Here is a 10,406-nt window from a genome sequence, read left to right on the forward strand (position 1 = left end):
TGATTTTTCCATTGCGCCCTATTGTCCTATTTCGCCATATCAAATACCCAAAATGTATCATATTATTCATATTTAAGTGAATAATCAATTCAGTCATCATAACTTGGCATTTTTAACCCAAGCAATCAAAAAGAGGAAATTTATTCAATATTTTCACTCATCTGTGAAGGAGGGGCTTTAATTCTTCATGATGTAGTTATTTTATATGTAAATCAATTTTACAAAAGCATTTGAATTGTAGGCGGCACGGTGGTGTAGTGGTTAGCGCTGGCGCCTCACAGCAAGAAGGTCCGGGTTCGAGCCCCATGGCCGGCGAGGGCCTTTCTGTGCGGAGTTTGCATGTTCTCCCCGTGTCCGCGTGGGTTTCCTCCGGGTGCTCTGGTTTCCCCCACAGTCCAAAGACATGCAGGTTAGGTTAACTGGTGACTCTAGATTGACCGTAGGTGTGAATGGTTGTCTGTGTCTATGTGTCAGCCCTGTGATGACCTGGCGACTTGTCCAGGGTGTACCCCGCCTTTCGCCCATAGTCAGCTGGGATAGACTTCAGCTTGCCTGCGACCCTGTAGAACAGGATAAAGTGGCTAGAGATAATGAGATGAGATTTAAATTATAATAAAAAAATTTCCACAGTGGAGGCCAGATAAAGCAAGATACTATCTTTATTCTTATTAAACATGACAAAAGAAACATTGAGTGTTAGGTAAATGCAAAAAAAAAAGTAAAATTAGAAAATTTATTTTTTGACCATAATGTCCCAAATGGGAGACCAAGTGTGTGTGTGTGTGTGTGTAGTACTGTGCAAAAGTCTTAGGCACCCCATATTTTTCATACAAACTTCATTCTAGATTTCTATTTTATGACTTCTACATTATCGAGTCAGAATGTTTCAGAGTTCCAAACATTCGTTTTCCAGCAAATATTAAATGCTACAGGAAAAAAAAATGTTTGTATCTGAGCAGCAGATTACATAAGACACCATCCATCCATTATCTGTAGCTGCTTATTCTGTTCTACAGGGTCGCAGGCAAGCTGGAGCCTATCCCAGCTGACTATGGGTGAGAGGCGGGGTACACCCTGGACAAGTCGGCAGGTCATCGCAGGGCTGACACATAGACTCAGACAACCATTCACACCTATGGTCCATCCATCCATTCATTTTCTGTAGCCAGTTATCCTGTTCTACAGGGTCACAGGCAAGCTGGAGTCTATCCCAGCTGACTATGGGAGAGAGGTGGGGTACACGCTGGACAAGTCACCAGGTCATGGCAGGGCTGACACAGAGACAAACAACCATTCACACTCACATTCACACCTACGGTCAATTTAGAGCCACCAATTAGCCTAACCTGCATGTCTTTGGACTGTGGGAGAAACCGGAGCACCCGGAGGAAACCCACGCAGACACGGGGAGAACATGCAAACTCCACACAGAAAGGCCCTTGTCGGCCGCTGGGCTCGAACCCAGAACCTTCTTGCTGTGAGGCGGCAGCGCTAACTACATAAGAGATCATTTTTCAGATTAAAAAAGAAATCATAATGTTGGTTACCATACAACCGATCTGTTGGTGTACACCAGTGTAACAGACAACGTCCTGCTGCCAACGCCGTGTTTATAACCATATCCCTGGTTCTGGGAGGCTTAGGGCGTACTGACACTTACCTAAGGTGAGCACCCAGACTAGTGGAGGGAAGGAGTCGCCTTATTTCTCCATTCTAGACCAGCTCCAAGCAAAGTCTAGCCACTGCCCCAAAAACCATACATGCTGGTTTTGCTGCAAAATTAAGAAGCGAGTGTGACAAAGTGTCCAGAAGAACTGTGGCTGGTTCTGCAAGATGCTCAGTAAAACCTACAGCTCATTTCCTTATAAAACTGCACTCATTCTACCTGAGACTACTATTTTTTTTAAAGCAAAGAGTCGTCTCACACCAAATATTGACTTTGTTTAATTTATTATGGCTTACTGCTTTTTCAAATGTTGAAACATTTCATTTCATTATTCTTGTATAATTGCTGGTATAATTATTCAATTATACCAGCATTTCTTTACATGTGCCGAAGACTTTTGCACAGTACTGTTATATATGTACACACACACATTTTATTTTATATATATATATGAACATGTTCCGACTTGTCCAGGGTGTACCCCGCCTCTTGCCCATAGTCAGCTGGGATAGGCTCCAGCTTGCCTGCGACCCTGTACAGGATAAGCGGCTACAGATAATGGATGGATGGATGTTCATGTTCCTCAAACACATCCTAATAAATAGTAAAACCAGAGAAACTGATACTTTTGCAGTGGTCTCAATTTGTTTTCCAGCACTGTATATAGCCAATAGGATTTTGGGCTCCATTTGAATCTCTTAAAGTACTCAACTATTATACCTAGAAATAGTCCAGAGAAGATAAAAGGGAAATATAATTGTCGTAAACAAACAACCAAAAATGCATAACATTAAGATTGGGAGTTTGCAAAAATAACGAGGTTGTCTTGGTTGTATGACTGGTATCTTCTCTGCTCTACAAGCATAATACAGTACATGTGATAAGAAAACCAATCCCTCTATGTTTTTCATATAGAAACGCTGTAGTCCAGCCTCACTGTGTACTTTTCCATCCTGACCCTACTCAGCAAGAGCTGCATCAATCCTATACCCTGCTCACATTGTTCTGCTAGCTAAGGTGCTTAATGCCTGGGCTGTGTGGGGACAATAATGCACTTTGCCAGAGAAAAAAGAGAGGAGTGAGTGGCGAGCTCATCAGATTAAACCATGGTACAGTGCTGCAGAACAGATTGTGTATAATCTCAGAAGTCCAGCCTTTCGAGGATCCTAGATTGACCATGAAAAATGGAATCATTTGGATTATCATGAGAGGCTTCTGGGCCTTATGTAACGCTTTTGGTGACTATCCACAATATATACAGACCATCACACAACATGATGTCATGCTTAAAACACATGGTTTATGTTTGATTTTGTTACTAGATTTGTCATAACATTTAGCAATTTGTAACTCTTATAAGCAACCATTGTTTCCAGTCCATGAGGTATCTTTCTTGTCTTCAACACCTTTCATCTGATGTTTGTGATCTTTGCTTAGCCCTGTGTGTGTGTGTGTGTGTGTGTGTGTGTGTTTCAGCCTGTGGTTTGATGTGCCATTAGTGATGCATTGTCCAGATCATACAGGTGCATCTGTGTTATAATTTTGTGCCAGTAAGCCAATATTTATTCCCTACAAGTCTTTGATCAGGCTCTATAGAACATGAGTTCTATGTTTTGGTTTGTTTATTTAAATATTACATCAAACTAATGCATATTTTATTATTGAAATAAATGCACAGAGTGAATTTTCACAAGATGAGTGCCATTTGTAGTTTCTTTATTTATCTCATGTCCTGGATAGTTAGTGCTTCTGTTATGTAAAGCCATCTGGAAGAATTTACTTATTTTAATAAGTAAGGGGAAAATGAACTTCTTCTTTAACATCTTTAAAAGTAAAAAGAAAAGTTTATGCAACACTAACTTGCAGAAAGTTAATTACTTGCCTTGTAAGTCTTTACATAAATAGCTCTGGAAAATTTCAGCATGAACGGAAAAAGTGGTTAAGCTCTAGGCAACTAACTTTACCCTTGAACTCTCATTAGGTTCTGGCTCTTAGGAGGGAAGGGCGATATTGTAGGCTAGGAAGAAATAGTGTTAGAGAAGGACATTCATTTATTCATCCATTCATCTTCAGTGAATAGTGTTGGAGAAGGACATTCATTCATTCATCTTCAGTGACTGCTTTATCCTGGTCAGGGTTGTGGTGGATCCACAGTCTATCCTGGGAACACTGGACACTAAATACACACTTGTCTGGATACACACTGGATGGGATTTCATTCAATCACAAGGCACCATGCATACATTCACAACCTTATTCACCCCTAGTGGGAATTTAGGTTCACCAATATACTTCCCGGCATTTTTGGGAGTTGGGAGGAAATCAGAAAACCCAAAATCCACACAGACACAGGGAGAACATGTGAAACTCTGCACAGACAATAACTTGAGATCGGGCTCAAACTGGAACTGTGAAGTGCCAACACTACCTGCTACACCACCCTGCCATGATTTTCTCAAAATGTATCAACACTATGTCAAATCACAATCGTTGTATCTAAAAAATACACAATATTATAAGGTTCTACCTGAGTTAAGAATGAACAGGAGATAGAACCTAATAATAAGATCACTGGAGGTTACACTTAGTATTCCTATATGTATTCAACCACTGGTTCTCTGGCTCATCTATGCATGTACAGCATATATGTGGTGGTAACTGTATTTAGGTCATGTTTCTTGTAAATTCAGCCACAGCTGAAACCAAACCTCAGCTGGCCCTCAAAGCAAGTCAAAGTCTTTACGCACACTTAATTTAAGCTAGTCTATATACAGGGGATAGATTAAAGACATGTATTTTACACACATAGACTTACATGTACTTTATAAAGATATCCATCATATGTGTGACAGGAATGTGTGGTTACTTAACTTCCTATGCATGTAGATATATACTCATGGTAAAGATTTGTATTAATGTGAAAAATAAATAGGGTTTGAACAAAAAAGGCTAAAATGAAGGGCTGTAGCCTGCTTACATTGAAGCTTCCTTTGCATAAAAAGATGCAAGAGAGAGAGAGAGAGAGAGAGAGAGAGAAGGACTTGGGTAACAAGGCTGAGGACTATTGAGGTTTTTCACCCACGTGACCAAGTCATGTGATGCATCGTTAGGCTGCCATTTTGGACATCACGGCTCGAATCAGTTTGAATGCGAGGAAGGCGACAAACGAAAAACATAAAAGAAAAAGGAGCGAGATGCAGAAAACACCTTCACTATCCAGCGACGTAGGGCATTTACAGGGCGAGCAGAGGGAGAGATATTTGCAAAAATTGAGGTTAACAGGCTTAGAGAACGACGTTTACCTGCTTCCACCAGGATTGTTCACTGACGTACGGAAGTACACGAAGCCCTCGTCTTTACCTGACTTTGGCCCACATGATCTGTATACCTATGTCATTAAAAACCCATCGCCATACACAGGTATTGATCTGAAAGTGTATAAGAGTTTGGATGCCTATAAATATTTTGTGTCAGGCTGGGTAACATGCCTACATCAGCGGGTCGTCCCTGGAGCCGGTGGTCGCCATCTTATTACAGCTAAGGTTTGTTCACATTTTCATTTACTTTCGGTCCTCAGGATAAACAAAATGTTATTAAATGTCATTGAAATAACTTCTTAGTCTGTTGAGACATGGCCCGTTATAAATTTGCTGTTACCAGGCAATGACCAAGAACTGTATTATTAGGGTCAGTGTCTGTGTTGTAGCAGTGTACTAGCAGCTAGCTCAGGGGTGTCCAAACTGATCCATAAAGGGCCGTGTGGCTGCAGGTTTTCATTCCAGCCATGCAGCAGCACACCTGATTTGGCTTATTCAATCAACTGACACACCCACCCTTTAATCAAGGGTGGGTGTGGCTGCAAGTATTTGACTGTGTGAAGACAGTTCAGTTGATTGAATGAGCCAAGTCAGGAGTGCTGCTGCATGGCTGGAATGAAAACCTGCAGCCACACAGCCCTTTATGGATCAGTTTGGACACCCCTGAGCTAGCTGTTAGCACTAGCTAATGTCAACAACATAGTAGCTGGTATGTTACTGTAGCAATGTTTACGGTCAGTCATTTGGATGACTGTTAAAACCTTTCAGTCTCAAGTTTTTCCTTTACTGTATTTACTAGTTTACTGTAATTATGATCCGGCAGCTATTTACACTGGATCCAGTGTAAATAGCTGCCGGAGCGCGCTCCGGAACCTCAGCCGGAGCACTCCGGGAGCAAGCCGGAGCGCGCTGCTTAATTTGAGGGGGAGCAAGCCGGAGCGCGCTCCGGAACCTCGGCCGGAGCACTCCGGGAGCAAGCCGGAGCGCGCTGCTTAATTTGAGGGGGAGCAAGCTGGAGCGCGCTCCGGCAGCTATTTACACTGGATCCGGTGTAAATAGCTGCCGGATCATAATTACAGTAAACTAGTAAATACAGTAAAGGAAAAACTTGAGACTGAAAGGTTTTAACAGTCATCCAAATGACTGAACGTAAACATTGCTACAGTAATATACTAGCTACTATGTTGTTGACATTAGCTAGCTTGACCTTCAAAATGGCGGACACCGGGGCGTCACGTGACCCTGTGACGTCAGGTGAAATACCTCAATACCGTATATGCATTCTCAGTCTCAATCTATCTATTTCGCTCTGGCTTTCTCGTACTATTGTGCGTATTGTGTGATTAAGTTAATGGTGTCCTTGACACAGTGTCACATTTTACTGTGCAGTCATTGATACTCACATTTGTGTACTTTATCTTACAGGTCAGGTATACAAAAGGTAATTAGTGTGTATTCACGAGGACACCAGGTGCTAGCAAAACTACCATAAAAACCTAACAAGCCAATTGAAAACAGCAGACCATAACTGCTTGTTCTTCACATCAGATTCAGCTTACATTGAGATCTCTGCCATTCTTTACATACACTTGCACTCACACAGAATTGGGCTTTTACATTTTTTTAAGAGCCTTAGATCATTGTACTGCTCATGCATCCTAGCTACTTGAACAACACAATCTTTGAAAATGAATCCGATCCCCAAAACCTACTGCAACTTTTTATCATCCTCCATTTAATTAGTAAAGGATGCCAGTCAGTCACTCTAACCACCAAGCTAACTACCTCATCTTCCTGATGTGAAGCTCCTTCTGGATCTCTGGATGTGATACCGTATATTAGAGAAGATGTTTAAGCGTACATCAGACTACAGGTAATTTGAGACACAAGGCATAGAGGCATGGACTCCACCAAGGATCGAAGAATGGCCTACTTACACACACCTGGGTTCCTGTTGTTCACTTCCCCCTAACATCTTCTTTCTCATACAATGGGGAACTGAATGTTTGAATCTGGTGGTGTCTTTCTCAGCAGGAAATGAAGACTACATATCAAGTGAGTGGATTGTGGAAAGTGGAGAATAAAGGGTGTTTGAGATTGTTGGGTGCATCCATCCATTATCTGTAGCCGCTTAGCCTGTTCTACAGGGTCGCAGGCAAGCTGGAGCCTATCCCAGCTGACTACCCTGGACAAGTTGCCAGGTTATTGCAGGGTTGACACAGAGACAAACAACCATTCACGCTCACATTCACACCTACGGTCAATTTAGAGCCACCAGTTTGCCTAACCTGCATGTCTTTGGACTGTGGGGGAAACCGGAGCACCCAGAGGAAACCCACGCAGACACGGGGAGAACATGCAAAGTCCGCACAGAAAGACCCTCTCCGGCTGCTGGGCTCAAACCCAGGACCTTCTTGCTGTGAGGCCACAGTGCTAACCACTACACCACCATGCCATTGTTGGGTGCATTTAATGTTTAAAAAAAAAACTGGTGATATCAGGACTAGTACAATATATCTTTTGTAAATTCCAGTTGCAAAACTGCAACAATTAGTATGCTTGGATGCCATATGATTAAAAAGTGTTATTAAAAGGAAAGGTGATGTAATAAAAGCTCCTTCTGGATCTGATATATTAGAGGAGATGTTTAAGCGTACATCAGACTACAGGTAATTTGAGACACAAGGCATAGAGGCATGGACTCCACCAAGGATCGAAGAATGGCCTACTTACACACACCTGCACAGCAAAATCCCCAGTGTTGAATTAACACCCAGAGTGTTGATTTAACACCCTACTGTGTTTATATAGGTCCAATTGGACACAAATTAACTCTGAAAGTGTTAATTCAACACTGAGGAATTTGCTGTGTGGGTTCCTGTTGTCCACTTCCCCCTAACATCTTCTTTCTCATATAATGGGGAACTGAATGATTGAATCTGGTGGTGTCTTTCTCAGCAGGAAATGAAGACTACATATCAAGTGAGTGGATTGTGGAAAGCACCCTCTCCGGCTGCTGGGCTCAAACCCAGGACCTTCTTGCTGTGAGGCCACAGTGCTAACCACTACACCACCGTGCCATTGTTGGGTGCATTTAATGTTTAAAAAAAAAACTGGTGATATCAGGACTAGCACAATATATCTTTTGTAAATTCCAGTTTCAAAACTGCAACAATTAGTATGCTCGGATGCCATATGATTAAAAAGTGTTATTAAAAGGAAAGGTGATGTAATAAAATGCTAATAATGCCTCTATCCCAGCTGTTTTTGAGTGTGTTGTAGGCATCAAATTCTAACTTCATTTATATTTACAAAATACAATTAAGTTGGTCAGTAAAACTATTGAAAATCTTTTCTTTGTACTTTTGTCAGATACATAAAGGTACACACAAATTAACAAATCACAGGTTTTTGTTTTTATTGCATTTTGGAAAATATCCCAACTTTTCTGGAAATGGGGTTAGTAAAAGAGAGTCAATTATTGCGATGTGGATTGCAGGAGATTCCGTATCAAGGCTGCTCAGTTGGCTGTGCTGCAATAGGAACAGTGACTAAAGTAACATCTGCATTTAGATCTATGGGGAAAACATCAGTAAATAGAGAAACTGACATCAAACCTGCACTTGACATGTTTATCACGCGCTTGCATTAGTGCAATATACAGTATGAGAAAAAACAGAAATGCAACTGTTCTTCATGTGAATGAGAATGTCCGTGCAGGATGTGATACATTTATGTAATGATGAAACATTTCTATCCTGATAGGAGTGGTTTCTTCCAGAATGATCATGTCTTTATCAACAGTGAGTGAGGGCTGAATGGTTTGAGTATGAAATGATGTAAATCATTTGCCATGGTCTTTATAGTTACCAGATTTTGGAGCAATGTGTTAGACAGTGCTCTCTTCTGTGATGGCAGCATTAATGCAGAAAAGTACATTGAGACTTTGGAGCAACACATGCTGCCTTCAGGCTTGCCCCTTTTCCACCAGTTCCAGGGCTAGTTCAGGGCCAGTGCTTAGTTTGGAACCGGGTTTTCTGTTTCCACTGACAAAGAACTGGCTCTGGGGCCAGAAAAACCAGTTCCAGGCTAGCACCAACTCTCTGCTGGGCCAGAGGAAAGAACCGCTTACGTCAGCGGGGGGGCGGAGTTGTTAAGACCAACAACAATAACAAGACCGCGAAAGATCGCCACTTTTAAGCGACGAGAAGCAGCAGCTGTACAAACGCGAAGTCATCCATTATTATTATTGTTGTTGCTGCTGCTGCTGCTTCTTCCGTGTTGTTTTTGCTTCGATATTCACGCCAAGGTTTATGCAAACGTAGTGACGTAACTGACGTATACAGTGATGTAATGACGTATACAACGACGTAACTGACATATACAGCGACGTAATGACGTGTCTTCCCTTAGCACCGCGAGCTATGGAAAAGCAAACTGGTTCTCAGCTGGCTTGCAAGTTGAACGAGTTGTGAACCAGCACCAGCACTGGCCTCGAACCAGCCCTGGAACTGATTTGGTGGAAAAGGGGTAGCTGACATCTTTTCCAGGGATATTTCAACAAAACAATGCAAAGTCACATTCTGCACACATTACAAAGGCATGGCTGCAGAAGAAGAGGGTACCCGTCCCCTCTGTCCCCGATAGAGAATGTGTGGGGAATTTTGAAACAAAAAATATGACAATGACGACCCTGTACTGTTGCACACTTTAAGATATGTTTGCAGGGAAAATGGGACAAAATAACACCTGAAATGCTTCATCACTTGGTGTTTTCAGTCCCTAAACATCTTTTAAGTGTTGTGAGAAGGACTGGCAACATTGCAAAGTGGTACATGCTCTACCATCCAAACTCCTTTTGAAATGCCTTGCAAGAATCAAAATTTAAATAAGTATTTATTTTGGAAAAACAAGAACAACAACAATAAAAGTCATGAGGTAAATCTTCGAATAATGTGCTATTGTATTGTTTTTGTGCAATACAGATTAAAGGTTGTTTACAAATCATTCACTATGGGAATATACTGAATGAGAGCATACAGAGAAATGCAGGGTCTACTACATAATCAGTAACTATCAGTATTAGAACTATTGCTATGCCTATACCCTCTGTTATGAATAAATAAAAATGATACCACTGTCCATTACAGTACGTTATGTTCTGACTGAACACATGACCACAGGCCTTAGTAAAATGTCAGACTTTTCTAGAATGCACGAATTCATGTTATTGAAAGTTATTAACCATATATTCTATAAATGTTCTGCCTTTCTAAGCCATTTACTCTTTCTCCTTGATGTGTGCCCTTAAGCGTCATGGCTTTTCTATTCTCTGTCGCAATCAGATTGGATTCATCCATATTCATGAAATAAGGCAAAAATAATTTTGCGATTTCGTCACTGACTCAATGTCAGCCAAAGAG

The sequence above is a fragment of the Neoarius graeffei genome, chromosome 7, assembly GCF_027579695.1.
Source record: "Neoarius graeffei isolate fNeoGra1 chromosome 7, fNeoGra1.pri, whole genome shotgun sequence".
Taxonomy (NCBI): domain Eukaryota; kingdom Metazoa; phylum Chordata; class Actinopteri; order Siluriformes; family Ariidae; genus Neoarius; species Neoarius graeffei.